This window comes from Esox lucius, chromosome 25 (genome assembly GCF_011004845.1).
Source record: "Esox lucius isolate fEsoLuc1 chromosome 25, fEsoLuc1.pri, whole genome shotgun sequence".
Taxonomy (NCBI): Eukaryota; Metazoa; Chordata; class Actinopteri; order Esociformes; family Esocidae; genus Esox; species Esox lucius.
Genome location: NC_047593.1, coordinates 9374981 through 9396563, shown reverse-complemented (window position 1 = coordinate 9396563; position 21583 = coordinate 9374981). Strand labels below are relative to the sequence as shown.

At 41.7% G+C, this 21583-nt stretch overlaps 1 long non-coding RNA gene across 1 annotated transcript; it reads right to left on the bottom strand.

Annotated features, from left to right (window-relative positions):
• Nucleotides 1–12603: 12603 nt before the first annotated feature.
• On the bottom strand, nt 12604–17944 carry LOC105008880. Its single transcript, XR_004575499.1, has 3 exons — nt 17699–17944; nt 12934–13014; nt 12604–12834 (listed from the first exon to the last, which is right to left on the bottom strand). It is a non-coding gene; the product is annotated as an uncharacterized LOC105008880 (long non-coding RNA).
• Nucleotides 17945–21583: the final 3639 nt, after the last annotated feature.

Here is a 21583-nt window from a genome sequence, read left to right as displayed (position 1 = left end):
CAATACATGTGATCAAAAAATTAATCTATTGTGCAGAACAAATGAAGCTTTAAGCACACCTGATTCAGCTGGTCCACTATGAAAAGTTGTTTTCTTTCATCATAGCCAGTATGCAAAAAGGCTTGTTGCATTTTGGCACCTAACGTAAGCTTGCAAACTGACCCAACAGGCTGGCAGACAAGGATTAGTTAGATAGCTATCTACCCCCACATAAAACGGCAAATTCCGCCAAAAGGTGACTAGTTTGCCTCCTGTTGTGTACCAATACTCTGATGAGCTAGCAAGCAGCACACATTCAACATTTACCAACAGGAGTAGAATATATCGCTAGATGTTAAAATAACAATTTAATGAACACCACAAATATTTTGGAAGCTAGTAAGTTAAGCGGGATGTCATGAGTGCCGTTTTCCTGTGACTGTTATAGTACTACTCGACTTTGGTATTCCGGGAAAGATTGCAATGAGCGGCTGCTGAGTGGCCCACATTTGGTGGTTTGACCCAGCCCACCGGGAAAAAGTCCTGAACCCCCCGATTGCCAGGAATAGAAGTCATGGTTCGATTCTGGTCACAGACACTCACCTGTCTTCTAATAACCACTGAAAAACTGTTAAATGGGACACTCTCCCTGTTAATCATCAGACAACATGGTTGGGAAAACTAGTGATCCTGCTGTGTACGATTACTACTTGTTTCTTATTCAGGTAAAGTATGACTTGTTTGATATTTATTGGATAAATTGGGTTTATTTAATCCGGCACAGTACTTTAGTGTTAAAAGCAGTGTTTAATATCTGTGTGAAAAGTTTGATCCAGCCACCTGGAATGGAGCCTGTTAGTATTAAAACTGTTATCACTATGTGGCCTGATATACCTGTTAGATGTATTAGAATGCATAAGATGATGGATTGACGTGAATTGGGATTTTAACTAAACAAGTTCAACAAGTTCACTTCATATGTAGAAAAGAGTTCTGGATGTGCAGAAAGGTAAGATTGATCTGATGTTCAATGGATGTTGATGCTGATTCAGATACAAACCAGCTGTCAGTTTAGTTTGGTTTACTAAGATCCTCATTGGCTGTTTCATATTCAAGAGCTCTTCTTTCTGTGATCCACATAAGACATCACAGTCCAGAACAGTTCAGACAATGTACTATTGATTTTCCATTCAATTCAGCTTGACTTTTCCAATGTAGGTACATGAATTCACGTGAGAAATGTAAAACTGACCCATGATTCCATGATCGTATCCTTAAAAACTGGTTCATAGCCATCAGGAAAATGGACGAGACTTGCTTTGAAGGTTTTCGGCATGTGTACGGCTCTGATGGCCACACCTACTCCAGTGAGTCCATGTTCTGGTTCCATATACAGTGAGTTTTCACTCTTTCATTTACTGTAGTGTTGTGGTATGCAATTAAGGACACAACCCTGACAATTGTCAATATACAATGTGTTCTACTGTTCTATCACACATCCAACAGTATGTGGTAAAGTTACTATTTTATGTTAGTATAACAAATAGAAATGGCTGTTTAACAATGAATTACTGTTGCTTTAAGTAACTGATTTCATCAAACGCTTCAATGATACAAATGCTTGTTTTCCCCAATAAGATCATGTTTAATTTGATTCTATGTTTAGTATTGAATGTCATTCAATAAACAATAAGTGGATCACTTATTTTTCTGTTTACATTTTGATCGTGAAGGAAGAGAGCTGTGGGGGAGGAGAGATCTAAGTGACCCAATCAAAGCATGTTATCATTTATTGACCTATGAATGAATCAGTTGGTCAATCAAGGAAGTGGAGCTCATATTAGATTAAGTCACATCTGGGAGATTGACAATAAAACACTTCCGATACTCCAACACTCAAATATGTGTTGCATAGATTAACATAAAACAAAGCCCATACATTTCAGTACTGTTGATGAAATCTAAAATCAACCCAAGAAATTTTAGCTTAGTTATGAGGACAAAAGTCCATAATTCAAAAAAGATTGTGTAAACGTGTTGTCTATAAATGCAAACATTGTTTACAACAACTTCCACCACTCTAGAATGGTTTTGATGGTTGTAGTTGTACAGGTGTCCCAATAACCTCATCTAAATGGCCTGCGGGAAGTGGTTGATGTGGTCAAATTGACCCTGTGCAACTTCAATCAATCACATTTATTTCTAAAGCCCTTTTTACAACAGCAGTTGTCACAAAGTGCTTTTACAGAAACACCCGGCCTTAAACCCCAAGGAGCAAACAACAGTAGTGTTAAATTTCAGTGGCTAGGAAAAACTCTCTAAGAAGGCCAAATTTCAGGAAGAAACCTAGAGAGGACCCAGGCTCAGAGGGGTGACCAGTCCTCTTCTGGCTGTGCCGCGTGAGATATTAAGATTCCAATTGGAATAATTGATAAATGCATGTGGGCTAAATCCAGTGGGCTAAATGCATCTATTTAAATTTAGACTAGTTCAGAAGTATGACCAGATGGACAATGACAGAGACAGCAACAGGCCCCCCAAACCAAGTACTCTGCAGGGGTGGACGAGGCCCTCATGTCCTCCTAAAGTTTACCTTTACCTTCACCCAGGCACCCCCTTGGTCAGATGTCATTGCTGTTTCTTTCAGTGACTAGTGAAGCAAAGCTCTTCAACAGTGCATTTAAAGTGATGGGTGGACTGGTCTTCTGGCCCAGGCAATTGTCTTTATTGTGATAAAAAAATTTTGTTCACATCCTCTTGTGTATTTTTTTGGATTGGCTCCCCCACAACTACTGTAATTTTTGTGAAAAGAATGTGTTTTTGCACTGTGACAACTTTGTACTCAAGGGAGTTGAGGCCATCTTCATCCATTGTCGTTAACGTGTGAGCTATTCTCTCGAACCTGCAGGCCAAAATGGTTAACAGTCAAATAATCTAATGATTAGTTGTAGAACAAGTTTTCCTTGTTGGGGGAACCTAAAAGTTTTACCTGTGAGGATTATCTTCATTATTTTTGTCTCTTGTGTGAGGGATCATCCGGCATTTTCCAATGTTGCTGTTTGGACGAGAGATTGACATTCCTCTGTTATTCAACCTAGGGGCAAAAAATATGTTAAGGGAAAGATAATAACCAATTACTTCCCCTAGAGACTCTTTCAATGTCTAGTTAGCATGACTTACTGAACAGACAGATTATGATACAACCAACAGTGAGGGTATGCTAAATGAGCATAAGAATCTTTTCTTGCCTGTTGAAAATGTCATCATCTTCACCACCCCAACCCCAGTAGGTGTTGGAAAACCCATTAATTTTCAGCATCTGTTCTTTACTCAATGAACAGACACCACCAAAGATATCATCATAGGGCAACCTATGGACCAGATAAAGCACTGATTTTATTTACAACATGTGGTGTACAGTAGTATTTCTATAAGTAGGTGCTAATTGTTCAGAACTGTAAAACAAAATATCAAAAAGGACATTTTATGTTGAGTACAATACACCATATAATACATTGCCAATTTATTTCACATGACAGCATGACAATGACCACAACTGGTATCCATATAGAGGGTTTTGAACACTTTTTTTCAACATAGTGCAAGACAGATGAGGAAATCAGAGAGCCCCTGGACAGGTTAAAGGTCAGTACTCCAAATGTTACTGCTGTGAGCCATCACAAGCACGTTTTTGATTAATTGATCGATTGCTGTATCATAGGCCAGTGGTTCCAAACCAGAGCTACTAGGACCCCTGAGAGTACTTGAGAAAACTCATGACACATAGGCTTACTAGTGAAATTAACATGGGGGGGTACTTCAGGGTTTAAAATCTTTTTGGGGGTACAGTAACTGAAAAAGGTTGGGAACAACTGTCATAGGCCAACGAGTAACTGCGCCTAGATAATATGGGTGACACCTATCCATGTGTGCAGCCATATCCAATATGGGCTGGTACCATTGTTTGTATGTTAAAGGACTGTGACTTATATTTGGGTCCTAAAGTACTGGGGTTGCAAACCTCATTGAGTTCCACCAATTGTGATTCAGGAATAGTTTTAGGACGATCCTTGATTCCTGTCATTGTACTTGTCCCCAAAACCTCCTTTCCACATCTCAGCTGAGGAATTATAACCACCATCCCCATGAGCATGTCCCCCTACGTCAGCATGTCCCCCTACGTCAGCCTGTCTCCCTACGTCAGCGTGTCCCCCTACGTCAGCGTGTCCCCCTACGTCAGCGTGTCCCCTACGTCAGCATGTCCCCCTACGTCAGCCTGTCTCCCTACGTCAGCCTGTCTCCCTACGTCAGCGTGTCACCCTACGTCAGCGTGTCCCCCTACGTCAGCGTGTCTCCCTACGTCAGCGTGTCTCCCTACGTCAGCGTGTCCCCTACGTCAGCATGTCGCCCTACGTCAGCCTGTCTCCCTACGTCAGCCTGTCTCCCTACGTCAGCCTGTCTCCCTACGTCAGCGTGTCTCCCTACGTCAGCGTGTCTCCCTACGTCAGTGTGTCTCCCTACGTCAGCATGTCCCCCTAAATCAGCATGTTTAAAATAAAACATTTATAAATTGGTTTACATTTTAATGATTCCCTCTCAAACAGAAATATTTCTGGCTCCCAGGTGTCTTTTATACAGGTAACGAGCTGAGATTAGGAGCACACTCTTAAAGGGAGTGCTCCTAATCTCAGTTTGTTACCAGTATAAAGAAACCAGTCCACAGAAGCAATCAGATTCCAAACTCTCCACCATGGCCAAGACCAAAGAGCTGTCCAAGGATGTCAGGGACAAGATTGTAGACCTACACAAGGCTGGAATGGGCTACAAGACCATTGCCAAGCAGCTTGGTGAGAAGGTGCCAACAGTTGGTGCAATTATTTGCAAATGGAAGAAACTCAAAAGAACTGTCAATCTCCCTCGGTCTGGGGCTTGTTGTGGATATTTCTCTAACCAATGTATTCTCACTGATTAAAGGACTGCGTACCCTTATTAAAATAAGAAAATGAATGTGGGGGGAACTGGTATAGCCTAGGGGGCATCATTGACTGGTATCAGCAGAAGAAATGGTTACTCATTCATCTGCGCATCTGTATAACTCATCAGGGCATCTATTGTCTGTCCAGGTTCAGTTGGAACTCTTAGAATTGAAGTTACCTATGGGGGGAAGGAGAGCTTGTCCTTTGTGTGAAGCTTAGGTAGTAACATAACAAAGGGAATGTGTTTTATTGACATAGGACAGCTGGGCAACAACTTACCACACCCCTTTTAACTGTAATAAATACGGACTGTTCATGTATTAAATCAGAGACTCCTCGGACGATTATGTTTGTAAGCGTTTGACGCGTCTCTCTTATTTGCAAATAATTAATAAAACTATTAAATTGTACCAAGAGAATTTCGTCTCTGTATTTCCTCATTAAAGATTTCTGATCGATGGAATTGCCATCACAGGCTCCATGCAAGATCTGACCTTGTGGAGTTGCAATGATCATAAGAACGGTGAAGAATCAGCCCAGAACTACACGGGAGGAACTTGTCAATGATATCAAGGCAGCTGGGACCATAGTCACCAAGAAAACAATTGGTACCACACTACGCCGTGAAGGACTGAAATCCTGCAGTGCCTGCAAGGTCCCCCTGCTCAAGAAAGCACATGTACAGGCCTGTCTGAAGTTTGCCAATGAACATCTGAATGATTCAGAGGAGAACTGGCTAAAGTGTTGTGGTCAGCTGAGAGCAAAATCAAGCTCTTTGGCATCAACTCAACTCGCCGTGTTTGGAGAAGGAGGAATGTTGCCTATGACCCCAAGAACAACATCCCCACCGTCAAACATGGAGGTGGAAAAACATTATGCATTGTGGGTGTTTTTCTGCTAAGGGGACAGGACAACTTCACTGCTTCAAAGGGACGATGGACGGGGGCCATGTACCATCAAATCTTGGGTGATAACCTCCTTCCTTCAGCCAGGGCATTGAAAATGGGTCGTGGATGGGTAATCCAGCATGCCTATGACTCAAAACACATGGCCAAGGCAACAAATGAGTGGCTCAAGGAGAAGCACATTAAGATCCTGAAGCGGCCTAGCCAGTCTCCAGACCTTAATCCCATTGAAAATCTTTGGGAGGGAGCTTAAGGTTCCAGCTGTCAAACGTCAGCCTCGAAACCTTAATGACTTGGAGAAGATCTGTAGTAGGACAAAAGTAGGACAAAAAATCCCTCCTGAGATGTGTGCAAACCTGCTGACCAACTACAAGAAACGTCTGACCTCTGTGATTGCCAAAAAGGGTTTTGCCACAAAGTACTAAGCCATGTTTTGCAGAGGGGTTGAATACTTATTTCACACATTCAAATGCAAATCAATTTATAACATTTTTGACATGTTTTTCTGGATTTTTTGTTGTTATTTTGTCTCTAACTGTTCCAATAAACTTAACATTAAAATGATATACTGATAATTTCTTTGTCAGTGGGCAAATGTACAAAATCAGCAGGGGATCAAATATTGTCAATTTTAAAGGAGCAATATAAAGGCAAATAGGGGAGTGCAGAGACTGTACAAGTATTAGGTATGTACACGTGGGAAATTAATAGTTGTGCGAGTACAAGTGACAATTCTCACTGCAATCGAGCAAGTTAGAGGTGTAACGTAGTACAGGTGCATCTAAAAAAATATATTGTGGAAAAGTTTGTTTCCGTAATTCAAATAAAAAAGTGACACCAATATATATTCTAGATTCATTTTACATAAAGTGAAACATTTCAAGCCTTTTTTGTTTCAATCTTGATGATTACAGCTTAAAGCTCATGGAAATCAAAAAATCCAGTATCTCAAAATATTAGAATAAGAAATTTTTTATCCAGAAATATCGACCTGAGAAGAACTCCATCCATCCATCATCATCATCATCATCATCGGGTCACGGGGGCAGGCCCAGGCCCGAGTTTTTGCCTCCACAACCACCCGGGCTGCAGCCCGCTTGGCTTGTCGGTACCCGTCAGCTGCCTCAGGAGTCCCACAAGCCAACCAGGCCTGATAGGACTCCTTCTTCAGCTTGACGGCATCCCTTACTTCCGGTGTCCACCACCGGGTTCGGGGATTGCCGCCTCGACAGGCACCGGAGACCTTACGGCCACAGCTCAGAGCAGCCGCTTCGACAATGGCGGTGGAGAACATGGTCCACTCGGACTCAATATCTCCAGCCTCCCTCGGGATCCAGTCGAAGCTCTGCCGGAGGTGGGAGTTAAAGATCTCTCTGACAGGAGACTCGGCCAGACGTTCCCAGCAGACCCTTATAGTACGCTTGGGCCTGCCGAGTCTGTCCAGCTTCCTCCCCCGCCATCGGATCCAACTCACCACCAGGTGACAGCTCCGCCCCTCTCTTCACCCGAGTGTCCAAGACATACGGCCGCAGGTCAGATGAGACAACAACAAAGTCGATCATCGACCTGCGGCCTAGGGTGTCCTGGTGCCACGTGCACTGATGGACACCCTTATGCATGAAATGGTGTTCGTTATGGACAAACTGTGACTAGCACAGAAGTCCAATAACTGAACACCACTCGGGTTCAGATCAGGGGGGCTGTTCCTCCCAATCACGCCCCTCCAGGTGTCACTGTCATTGCCCATGTGGGCGTTGAAGTCCCCCAGTAGAACAATAGAGTCCCCAGTCGGAGCACTTTCCAGCACCCCTCCCAGAGACTCCAAGAAGGTTGGGTCTTCTGCACTGCCATTTGGCCCGTAGGCACAAACAACAGTGAAAGACCTATCCCCGACCCGTAGGCGCAGGGAAACGACCCTCTCGGTCACCGGGGTAAACTCCAACACATGGCGGCAGAGCTGGGGAGCTATAAGCAAACCCACACCAGCACGCCGCCTCTCAACATGGGCAACTCCAGAGTGGTGAAGAGTCCATCCTCTCTCAAGGAGTGTGGTTCCAGAGCCCAAGCCGTGCGTAGAGGTGATCCCGACTACCTCTAATCGGAACCTCTCAACCTCACGCACGATCTCAGGCTCCTTCCCCGCCAGATCCAGAGATCGGGTTGTCTAGGCCCCTGCCTTTGCCATGGGGAAAGGCCCGGCCACCAGGCGCTCGCATACGAGCCCCAACCCCGGGCCTGGATCCAGGGTGGGGCCCCGGCTGCGCCATACCGGGCGACGTCACGGAACTCAAAATCTTACGCATCATTAAGGGGGTTTTGAACCGCTCTTAGTCTGACCCGTCGCCTAAGACCTGTTTGCCTTGGGAGACCCTACCAGGGGCATATAGCCCCAGACAACATAGCTCCTAGGGTCACTCGGGTACTCAAACCCCTCCACCACGTTAAGGTGGCAGTTCATGGAGGGTGAGAAGAACTCTAATCGGATAATAAACTCAAAACACCTGCAATGGTTTCCTATGGTTGTGCTCAAAAGTTTGCATACCCTTGGAGAATTGGCAATATATGTACCATTTGTAAAGAAAACATGAGTGATCAGGCAAAACACATGCCTTTTATTTCTTATGGGATTCACATTCAACTGTAGGTCATAACAGAATGGCACAATCATAAAACAAATCATGGCAACATGTTCATAAGTCTGCATACCCTTAGTTCTTAATACTTGTCTATTGCCCCTTTTAGCATCAATGACAGCGTGCAGTATTTTGTAATTCTTGCAGGTGGTATAGCTGCCCATTCGTCTTGACAAAATTACAGTGTGCCAGAAGCTGTGAGGCATGTCAAGGTGTTGTTGGGCATATTGTAACCAGGCTTTTTTGTGGCATTGGCACAGTAAAGGCTTCTTTCTGGCAATTGGACCATGCAGCTTATATTTGTTCAAGTATCGTCATATTGTGCTCCTTGAAATAACCACACTGTATTTTCCAGAGCAGCCTGTATTTCTCCTGAGGTTACCTGTGGGTTTTTCTTCGTATCCTGAACAATTCTTCTGGCAGTTTTGGCTGAAATCTTTCTTGGTCTGCCTGACCTTGGCTTGGTATCAAGAGATCCTCGAATTTGATTGAGCAGTACCGACTGGCATTTGCAATGCTTTGGATATCTCTTTATATCCTTTTCCATCTTTATAAAGTTACACTACCTTGTTACGCAAGTATTTTGACAGTTCTTTTCTGCTCCCCATTCTTTTGATCAGGGCCATTTGGGTGATTTCTGTTCTCATGATTTCAAAAGAAGCCAAACAACTATGTGATAATAAATGGTTTCTTATGATCACTATCCTTAAATACAGTTTTAAAAAAATTGCATGATCAGTCATATTTTCAAAATCAATGACAAAATGTCACAATTTCCGCCAGGGTATTCAAACTTTTGAGCACATCTGTAAGTCTGTTAATTTATGCACTCAATTACTTGGGGCTCCTTTTGCACAAATTACTGCGTCATACTGAGTGTCTTCTGGACAACTGTCAAGTCAGCAGTCTTCCCTATGTTAGTGGGGTGTGTGTACTGAAGGCTCCAGGAGTTAATTAGCTGATTAGGGCTCTTTTCAGGTTGACATTTCTGTATTGTATATTTTTTGCTGGACCGCATAAGCGGAGCCGGCTAAGAAGAGCAAATGTCTCTTACTGATTGACTGACCCTTGTTAAATAGCGTAGGGGTTGGAGAAGCGGACTTGTGAACTATAGGTCCCGAGTTCGTATCTTCCCACAGGCGATGCGTAGTATGAATTATTCTGTATAGACAAAAACTTCACTGGCTGAAGCTGTTAGTATCTACATTATAGTAATCCTGAAATAAAACAGTTTATGGTTATATTGCGACTGTTTCTGTTGGATGTCTACAATGGCTGGGAGCTGGGCACCAGTGATGTACTGAACGGTTTTCACCACACGTAGGGCCTTCCAGTCAGCCTAGCAGCATCCGCCAAACCACACTGTTACACAGTTCATCAGAATGCTCTTGATTGTACAGCGGTAGAAGTTCACAAGGATCTGGGAAGAGAGAGGTGCCTTCTTCAGGCTCCTTAAAAAGTAGAAGCGCTTCTGCGCCTTTTTGACCAGGGTTGAGGTGTTGAGGGTCCAGGAAAGGTCCTCAGAGATGTGGACACCCGGGAATTTGAAGATAGACACACGCTCCACCTTAATGCCATCTATGAGAACTGGGGCTTGACTGCAGCCTTGAGACTTCCTGTAATCCACAATGAGCTCCTTGGTCGTCTTTGCATTGAGGGCCAGGCAGAGCATGGTTTCCCAAGGTTGGTTTAATACCCAAGTGTTATTTTTTTACTTCACCCTTGTACTCTATGAAATAAATGATAGTCTATACAAAATAGAGCATGACACTCACTTGAAGCCAAACTTGTCCAGGGACACAGACAGGTGTCTGGGCTGGCTGAAGCATCGGTAGGTGTTCCGGTCGTCCATGGGGATGATGTCCACATCACTGAACACAAAGCAGTCGTAGTCGAACTCTTTGAGGGCCTCGGTGTAGCCGATGTTCATCAGCTTGGCCCTGTTGAACGTGCTTTCCCCATCCTAATGAGATGAATATTTAACCCAGAGCCAGCCAGTTATCAGAAGGAAGGCATCTGATTTTCAAAGCAGATGTATACCGATTAAATAATGCATTTTCAATATTCTAAGACAACTAGACTAATAGCAATGAACAGGAAATACATCTCCTAATGAACAGCAGAATTGGTGGCCATGCTATTACGATGGGCCTTCCCTCTGTTTCTACCTAAGCTGTTTTATCATAAAATCAATTATTCATCTCAGTATCTCACATTTATGATATCAAAAAAATACATTTGCTTTTCGGGGATCCAAAACTACTTTCAGTCCTTGGCCAATATAGTAGGTAGGTATAGACCAACAGGCCGAGAAGAATTTCGAAATTAATGGAAGTGTTGATTAGGAACGTGCCACCAGGATATGTCTCAGTAGGTACATCCTTCCTTTTGTCTTTTTGAAAGGATTAATAGATTAGTGAATGTTTAGGCTTAGAACTATATTATGCAATGCATAATACACGTTTTAGCCTGGTTTAAATCATATTTATCTGGAAGATATCAGTTTGTATTCATGGATGGCATTTCCTCTGACAAATCAAAGATATGTTTTGGTGTTCCTCAAGGCTCGGTTTTGGGACCACTATAGATTTCACTATATATGATGCCTCTGATGTCATCCGGAACCACAACGTTCATTTTCACTCTTATGCTGACGTCACAGTTGTATATTTCGAAAAAACATGGAGAAGCCCCAAAATTAGCTACTTTGGAAGAATGTGTTTCAGATATTAGGAAGTGGATGACTGAGAACTGTTTGCTTGTAAACTCAGAAATGCTTGTTTTAGGGCCTAAGGTTTTTGTTGGCATACGTCTCAATGAACCTTGATGGTTGTATGGTCGTATCCCCAAAATGTGAGAAACATCATCATTACCCACAACCCTGGTTTCTTCTTTGATGTACATACATATACAGTGGGGAGAACAAATATTTGATACACTGCTGATTTTGCAGGTTTTCCAACTTACAAAGCATGTAGAAGTCTGTAATTTTTATCACAGGTACACTTCAACTGTGAGAGACGGAATCTGGGGTCACCCTTTCTGGGGTCACCCTCGAATAGGACCACAGTCTCAGCCCCAAGGTTTTATGCTACTATATTATTGTGCTGTGGGATGAGGGTCAGTCCTCCATCTCCATTGTAAATGGAAAATCATTTTTCCTTGTCTCCTGCTCCGTTTGAACTTAGGAGGACATGAGGTCTTGTACCACACCTCAGGAGTATCAGGCTTGAAAGACTCGTAGATGTCCCAATCCAAAGTCCTCATGGTTGTGTTGTAGATCAAGACAATACCTGACGATTCCAGCTGCCACTACGCTGACCATTTCTCCCCCTGGGATTGTCTCTGTCCTTGTCCATCTGGTCATGCTTCTGACCTGAATTATATTTTATAGACCCTGGACACAGCCCAGATGCATTTATTATTACAATTTGATGTTCTCCCAGGATGGCCAGATGCCTCCAAATCTGGTTCCTCTCTAGGTTTCTTCCTAAGTTTCTGCCCCTTTTAGGGATTTTTCCCAGCCACTGTGCATAAACACTGTTGTTACTTGCTCTTTGGGGTTTCAGGCTGGGTGTTTTGTAAAAGCACTCTGGGACAACTGTTGCTGTAAAAAGGGCTTCATGATTAAATTTGATTGATGCTGTCAGGACCGTGAATCGTTTAAATTTGTCAATATTAGTTGTGCTAGTGATTGTGCTTAATGGTGCCTTTGCACTATTTGGAGGTTTCTTTCTATTTCTACTGTTGGTACTGAATGGATCTTTCGGATCTGAACAAGCATGGATATGTTTTTTTTTTTTTATATGGTACTTTCGTTTTTTCTTTGGTTTTATTAAGATATTTTTCATTTTAATTCATGCAAATCGAGTCAAATGGGACCGTTGGTTAATTTCAGGAACAGATCCAGGTTTTTTGACCCGTGAAGAACTCTTCCTCTGTGTCTTTGGATATGTTAACAGAGACACCCTACTTTTTTACTTCATGACAGAAATCAGATTTAACAAAAAAAAATATCATATTGATGTAAGAGTGGTGCTGGAGATTACACTACATTTCAATTTCCATTTAAGTGTTCGATTTCCAAAATGTGTTCTTACTGTACCTGATTAATAACATAGACGCCGTAGTCCAGCTGTTGGCGCTGTAAGAAAGGATGGAGGTAGTGGAGCCAAAACTTGAGGTGTTCCTCACGATTACGGAAGGGAATGATGACAGCAACCTTCTGAAGGGCGACGCAGTTGTCTGGCTTGTAGCGACCTCCGACCTGCAGATGTGGGTTCTCCTTAATGACTGTATCCAAACTGACAGGTGTAGAGAACTCAACCCTTGTTGGACCCACTGCCGATTAGGAGAAACATGTAAATTCACTTAGGCAAATATTTACATTACATTATTACAAAAATAGATTTTAGGTTGATGGTCTATGTAATCGTGTACCAAGAAATGGCGAGGGATCTGGGCATTTGTTTAATGCTTTGGTCACAAGGGTGGCCTTGGAGATGTTGGTTGCTGTAGTTACTGAAAAAGAAAATCATCTCATCATCATCATCTCATCTTCATCCGCTTATCCGGTATTGGGTTGCAACTCCAGCAAGGGACCCCAAATTTCCCTTTCCTGAGCCACATTTGCCAGCTCTGACTGGGGGATCCCGAGGCGTTCCTAGGCCAGTGTCGAAATATAATCTCTCCACCTAGTCCTGGGCCTACCCCGAGGTCTCCTCCCAGCTGGGTGTGCCTGGAACAACTCCCTAGGGAGACGTCCTGTGGGCATCCTTACCATATGCCCGAACCACCTCAACTGGCTCCTTTCGATGCAAAGGAGCAGTGGCTCTACTCCGAGTTCCTCACGGATGGCTGAGCTTCTCACCCTATCTTTAGGGAGAAGACATCCACCCTTCTGAGAAAACCCATTTCAGCCGCTGAAAAATGTAATATTTCATAGATTTAGATGGAGGAGAAAACATTTCCTTTTGCAGTTAATGAGTGACTTACTGCTTAGGAATCCAGTCAAATACAATAGATGTTTAGTGCCTCACATAAACATGCAACTGAGTGTACAGTTGTGCTCATAAATTTGCATACCCTAGCAGAAATTTTGATATTTTGGCATTGATTTAGAAAATATGACCGTTTTTTTCTCGATCAGTCTTTTATTGATGTCACGTCCTGGCTGTGCCCCTAGCCATCTCTGCGCTGGGCTCGGGGCATAGCCAGGACAGGACAGGAGGTGGCCTTTAGCCACCTCTACTCCTTTTTTTGGTTTCCCCAATTGGAGGCAGGTGTTAGTCATTGCCTCCAATTGGGGACCCTATTTAAGTTTAGTTTGTAGGCCCCAAGGCGTGGTTCATTTTGGTTTTGTTTATCCTGTGTAAGGAATACCCACGTCACTGGTTGCTGCTTTTTGTTTTGTTGGAGTCCTGCATTCTTTATTTTGTATTAAATGGATTACCTTACCTACCTCTACTCTGCGCCTGTGTCCTCTTCATCCCACAACCGTGACAATTGATCATATGAAGTATTTCATTATGTTGTTAAGTTGTTTGGCTGCTTTTGAAATCATAATGACAACAGAAATCACCCAAATGCCCTGATCAAACATTTACATACCCTTGAATGTTTGGCCTTGTTGCAGACACACAAGGTGACAAACACAGGTGAAAAGGGCAAGTAAAGGTAAATTTCCCACACCACTGGATTTTTAAATTTCAACTAGTGTCTGTGTGTAAATAGTTTGTTAACTCTCACATGGATGCACTGAGCAGGCTAGATACTGAGCCATGGGGAGCAGAAAATAACTGTCAAAAGACCTGCGTAACAAGGTAATGGAGCTTTATAAAGATGGAAAAGGATATAAAAAGATATCCAAAGCCTTGCAAATGCCAGTCAGTACTATTCAACCACTTAATAAGTGGAACATTTGAGAATCTCTTGATACCAAGCCAAGAACAGGCAGAACAAGAAAGATTTCAGCCAAAAGTGCCAGAAGAATTGTTCGAGATACAAAGTAAACCCCACAGGTAACCTTTATTGCAGAGGTGTCAAACGGAGGGCCGTGTGTCTGCAGGTTTTTGCTCTCTCCTTGTACTTGATTGGTTAATTAGGTCACTGATTGGTTAGTTTCTACCCTCACCTGGTTGTGTAGGTATGAACTAGGAACCAATTTATAGGAAAAACCAAAAACCTGCAGACACTCGGCCCTTTGTGGAACCGGTTCGACACCTGTGCTTTATTGCATTGAGCCACTCTGGGAAGATCTTGAACGTGTGGTTCATGCAAAATGACCAAAGACTTTGCATGACCTGGAGGCATTTTGCCAAGACCAATAGGCAGCTATGCCACCTGCAAGAATTCGGGGCCTCATCGACAACTATTACAAAAGAATGCACACTGTCATTGATGCAAAAGGAAGCAAAACACAGTATTGAGAACTAAGGGTATCCAGACTTTTGAACAGGGGTCAGTTAATTTTTTTTCTTTGTTGCCATGATGTGTTTTATGATTGTGCCATTCTGTTATGACCTACAGTTGAATGTGAATCCCATTAAAATAAAAGACGTGTTTTGCCTGCTCAATCATGTTTATTTTACTAATGGTACATTAGTACATATTATTCTCCAAGGGTATGCAAACTTTTGAGCACAAGTGTATATCATTGCTGTGTAAAATATTAACTTTTATTGGTCTTTATTACACACAATGAACCCAACGTCTTTTGGACAATACAATAAAGTTTTCTGGCTCTGTATACCAGCAGGTTGGATTTGAAATGCATTGATACATTGACAGGTTATATTTGACTTTTCACACATATACGATTAACCAGTTAGAAATGACTGCATGGTTTGTACATACTGTAGTTACCCATATTTAAGATTGCTTAAAAGTCAGACAAATTATCATTTTGTACAATTATGTAGTCATGTTTAGTACTTTGATGCTAGTCAACTTGGCGCCAACACCGTGGCCCAGCAGGTTCTCTCCAAAAATGCGCAGGACTGCACACTGTCACAGTGTTGTAGGGAGTGGAGACGGACGCAGGAAATGTGGTAAGGGTTTCTATAACCAAACTCAAAGCACGTCAAAAAACTGACTGGGCAAGGACAAAGTAAAGTGAGGTGAAAAGCCTCCAAAACAGAACATGCGGACGAAGCCGGAACGATACAATACGCATAGAATAGTCGTACTCACTGCATGGTGACATGGAAATAATAACCAACACAGCACTGGGGAAACAGGGCCATTTATACAGGCATGACAATCAGTGTGAAATGGGAAACAGGTGTGGGCGACAATATGGGGACAGTCAGAAGGCTGGTGACGTAGATCTCTGGAGCCGGTGCAACCGGGGATCACGTGCGCCGGAGGGATTCGTGACAGGAACAACTGCAGCGTGACTTAGGTACGTTTCTACGTATCTTAGGTATGACACTAAAACATAAATACATTCATATCCTGTCAATAATTAAATACAAGTAAGACAGTTTTGTAAATTCACAGTTTAATAAACATTAGTTTGCTATGTCCACAACTTCTCTTCTGCAGCAAGGACCAGAGGCAAAGCACATGAGAGGAGAAGATCTGAGAGCAGGTGAAAAGGAATATATCTAAGTAGGAGATTAGATGAGGAGAACAGAAGAAAGGACGAGGAGAGGAGTCTACCCAAGCTGGACAGTAGAGGAGTTGATGAGGAGAGCAGCGTATAGAAGTAGGAAAGTAGAGGACAGTGGGAGGAGAGGAGTCTATCCAAGTTAAAGAGTAAAGGAGTAGACGAGGAGAGCAGGAGGAGAGGAATGTAGGGAAGTAGGAGAGAAGAAGAGTAGAGGAGGTGAGCCAAGGATAGCATCAGGAGTGGAATATAGGACTGTAGAGGAAGACAGCAGAGGATAACAGGAGGAGAGGACATGAAAATGAGTGTCAAGCAATACAATCGTTGAGAAAAAAAGTAGCTTGCAACACGTTCCATTCTTAAAGAAGTAGCTCTCATGGTAAAAAACTTTGGAGACCCCTGAATATTTATAGGTTAGATCACTAGAATCAGGTGCGTGCACAGGTAAGGCTCAACCTGTGCCCAGCACATGCCCCTTTGCCACATAGTGCCCTTTCCAGTTGACATGTGCCTATCCTCCCTGGCGATGGGCATCACGCACACCGACGGGCACGCGTCGTCTGTCTTTTACGCACGTCACTGACTCCAACACATTTCTGTCCATGTGAGCCAACAACTCTGCCCACTTTTTCAGATGCAGCACATGACCCTCGGACGGTGTGGGCCCGGTGCCGACTAGAATTATCAACAGCAAGAACTAATGGTGCTAGTCAATGAACAATTAAGGCTCGGACAGTCATTTTTGAATCTGTAAAGTATACTATTGGTTAAAAGATGAAACGTGAGGAAGAAATATATAAAGCCCAACAGTAGTAAGATAAATGAAATTGTATATCCTTAATAAAATTCATTTAATCAGTTTATTTTGGTCCACAAAGACAGGTGTTGTGGGGACGCTTATTATTATTTATTTATTTTATAGTTTTTATTTTATTTATATATATATATATATATATTTATTTGTATTTATGTTTGCTTTGGGGGTAGGGGAGGTTGGGGTGGGATGGGGGACTGGTAGTTAAGGTCCATTGCTGTTGATCTAACATGCAGAAATGAAAATGTTTGTATGTGTATGTACGTATATTTGTGTATGTGTATATGTGTGTGTATTTATGTATTTGTTTGCAGGATTGTTTGGCAGAGTACATCATTATTTGAATAAATATTGATAGATGTTTATGTAAAATGTGGATTTCGGTACAGTTTGTGAAGTATATTTATAGACATGTGGACATACAGTATCTCACAAAAGTGTGTACACCCCTCACATTTTTGCTAATATTTGATTATATCTTTTCATGTGACAACACTGAAGAAATGACACTTTGCTACAATGTAAAGTAGTGAGTGTACAGCTTGTATAACAGTGTAAATTTGCTGTGGCCTCAAAATAACTCAACACACAGCCAATAATGTCTAAATCACTGGAAACTATAAAAAAACATCAAAAGTATATTGCTATAAAAACATCAAAAGTATATTGTCCGATTTCTTGGTAGTCCTCGTTTTTTAAACATATCTATATGATACTATCTATATAGTATCAGAATGTCCATATTTCCTGCATATATTGCGAGATAACATTGTATTACTTACCATTATTTTCCTTCAATATTCTGGTTTTCCATAAGTCTAAATCAATGTGAACATGACTGTAAACATCTGACTTTAATCCATCTTCACTTCGGTTATCCTTTGAAATGTACAGCAAATCTTTATAACCTTTAATCAAATCTGTTACATTTGAGTAGTTCAAATGATACCAAAAATATACAGAGAAAGAAAATACTCCTAAAAGTATAACGCAGCAAAATAGATTTTTCAACATCTCAGCATCTGTGCCTAAAACCATACTACCATACCAAAGTGTTCAGGTAAAACATTTATCGAACTAAGCTGGTCTACCTGCGTCAACCTGCCTGACCAGTTCTGATGTAATCAAACAAATCTAAGAACAGTACAAAATAATGCATTTAGGCAAGGCAAGGCAATTTTATTTATATAGCACATTTCATACACAATGGTCATTCAAAGTGCTTTACATCCATTTGACAGAAGTACTGTTACAGAAATAAGAAAAAATAAAAACCATTAAGAATATAAAATCAAATACAGAACAGTGAAGAAATAAGAAAAATTCAAACCGTTAAGAATATAAAGTCAAATACAGTTTAGAATAAAAAATATAATAAAATAAAGGACAGTGAAAACAGTCGGACGGACAGTGGCACAGTGCTCATTCATTAAATGCAAAGTAAAATAGATGTGTTTTGAGTCTGGATTTGAATGTGACTACTGTAGGAGCACATCTGATCTCTTCTGGAAGCTGGTTCCAGCTGCGACTGGCATAATAGCTAAAAGCAGACTCTCCTTGCTTAGAGTGAACCCTTGGTATTTCTAGCTGATGTGATCCTAATGATCTGAGTGCCGTTTGGGTTTATATTCATTGAGTATATCTGCAATGTATTGAGGTCCTAGGCCTTTGAACGATTTATATACCAGTAATAATACTTTAAAATCGATCCTATATGTAACTGGCAGCCAGTGTAAAGACCTGAGGACTGGTGTGATATGATCATATTTTCTGGTTCTGCTGAGAATCCTGGCCGCGGCGTTCTGTACGAGCTGAAACTGTCTTATGGTCTTTTTGGGAAGGCCAGTGAGGAGTCCATTACAATAATCCACCCTGCTGGTGATGAAAGCATGCACTAGTTTTTTTAAGTCTTGACTAGAAAAGCATCAGATCTCAATTTCTTCGAAATCAGACATAGTAACCACTTTCTCAGGTTGTGGTTGGATCTGTCTGACCCCAGCACTACTCGAGGATGTGCTGATCACCTTTCTGATATTATTGATTTTCTCAGAGAAAAAGAATGCAAACTCACTGCACTTGCTGTCTGAGAGCATTTCACTGGGAATCTGGCTTGGGGGATTTGTTAGTCTATCGACAGTAGCGAAAAGAATGCATGTATTATTTAGATTTCTGTTTATAATATTTGAGAAAAAAATCTGTCTAGCTTTGCCTAATTCCATGTTGAAAGCATGGATGGTGTCTTTATAGATGATGTTTGCCATTATTTTTGTAGAATAGGACCACCATCCAGCAGGTCCTATTGCAAGAGGAAAGTGATGACCACAGCAGTGGTTTTTATACTTTTTCCTTGTTTAATTAGATTTGGTTCAGGTAATCACCTAATCAGTACCTCAAAATGAGGTGTGCCTGTGTTGGAATTTAACATACACTGGAATGGAATGGCTGCCTTACATGCCGATTTAAGAAAAAGTAGGAGTGGTCTCTTAATTTTTTCTAGAGCTGTACGTTACAAGAGAGATGTATAGATGTGAAGGGTCCCTGATGATGCTGCATGCCCTATGCAGACACCACTTGCACTGGAGGTCTGCGATGGCTGGAAGATGGGCAACAGTTATGTACTGGGCGGGTTTTCACTACCGGTTGCAGGGCATTCCAGGTCGGCCAAGCCATACCTCAACCAGACGCAAACAGCAAGGTCGGGTGATGGCTAAATCAGTGGTAGCACAGCGCCACTTGTGGCTTTCAGTTGCAATGGGCAGCATGCCCGTTGAAAGTGAAAGCACATAATGCTTGGAGTATGGAGGTAGAGATTGTTGGTGTCTCTGGTGAGTTTTATAAGTTAGCACTGTGTTAATAAAAATGTGCTGTGTTTATTTAGCATTGAGGTTTTTTTTTATATGGCAACACCAGAGCAACTTGTTGCCTGCTAGCATTGTGCTCGGGATAACGTGTGTTTTTATTTTGCCCCTGAGTGAGTCATTTTGATTGGTTTCATGTTAATTAGAAAAAGTTCACAAAGAGATGTCAACACAGCCCTCCCCCACCGAAAAACAAACACCAATAGTGGATACGCCCATAGCGGTCATGAGGCAAGGAACAGTGTACGTGCAGTGGAAAGGCACGTGCAGAACTAAACCGCAGAACGATCTGCCTACCGTGTACACCCATCTGGGGGATGTACATGTGATACGATATCCATCACGGCTAACTTAGCGTTGGTTACCATGGTAACAACAATGCTCTGGAGAAGCTAACCTTGGTATGTTGTCTAAAAATTGCTTTACTGATGTATGTTTTTGTAAATTGAATAAAGATGAAAGCCAAGTAAATGTAATTTTTTTCTGTGTTAATTTTAAATAATGTTGTGTAGGTACGAAGATTATTTGCAATTCTTATCTGTGTGCAATATAATTCTTGTTATAATTTTTTGTTTATATTGTAGTATCACACATGATGATTGCCATTAAATTTACAACATATGTAGTTATGGATGTTCAAAGCTTGCCAGTCAAACCAGTATTAACTCCGGTATTATAAACCCACTGTCCTCCTTTTCTGTCCATACACCCACCCGAGAAGCCCACAATGACAGAGTCATTTTTTTAGTTTAGGTCCTTGTTGACCTGAAAAGTTAAATTGTATAATTCCGGATTATGCATTATGATTACGCATTATGAATTATTCCGTATAGACGAAAACTTTGCTGACTAAAATCGTTAGTATCTGCATTATAGTAAGCCTGAAATAAAACAGTTTACGGTTATGTTGCGACTGTTTCTGGTGGATTTTCGTAGTCGGGTCAGGATAGACAAACACATTTGCTGGCTTAACAACGTAGTTACGATATTTTAAGACTTAAATGAAACTGTATACAGTCATATTGCGACTGTTTCTGGCATGGAATTGTTCATTTTCAGTCTTGCTAGAAATTGCTAAATTTTTATGATTATTCCTAGGCAGTTAGTAGATTGTAGTAAGCCTATTTAACACAATCCTCAATGGAATTTGCAATGCCGTGGCGTAGTGGTTAACGACAGTGTCTCTCATATGGAGGGCCTATGTTCAAATCTGTTGAGAGCAAAGACATTTATGAATTATTTCTGATAGATTTCACAATTCTAAAAAAGTTAGTCATCATCGCCGTCGCCTTGAAATTAAATAGCTTGGGCAGACTCGCTAGCTAGCTAATATGCTGTTAAAATAGCCAGTGGCAAACCTACATAGCCGTTATTTGTGGTAGAGGTAAACTTGAGTGAGAAAAGTTATTCAGTTAAACTGTTTACATTTCATTCACGAATGGCCAATTAACTATTAAAATGGCCAGTAGCAAAAGAGAATTTGTTCAGGACATTAATGGGGCAAGAAGATGCATTTAGAAATTGCTGTTGGGTATGCCAATGAATTTACAACATAAGTTATAGAACCTTAACCAGCCTATTGGCAATGTTATCCGATCATGTATGACTGATAAAACATATCGATTGTCCCGGAGAGTCTGGATGCGTATTTACGCGTTGAATGTGGTAATTGGTGAAGCATTCCGTTGCTAACGCTGTGTTAGCTTCTGTTAGCCTTCATTAGCTAACTCTGGGTTGGATTGACAAGTCTAGTAGCCAATTAGATTGTCCCTTCAGTGGTAGGCAGATTTCCTAGGCGGGGAAGAGCCT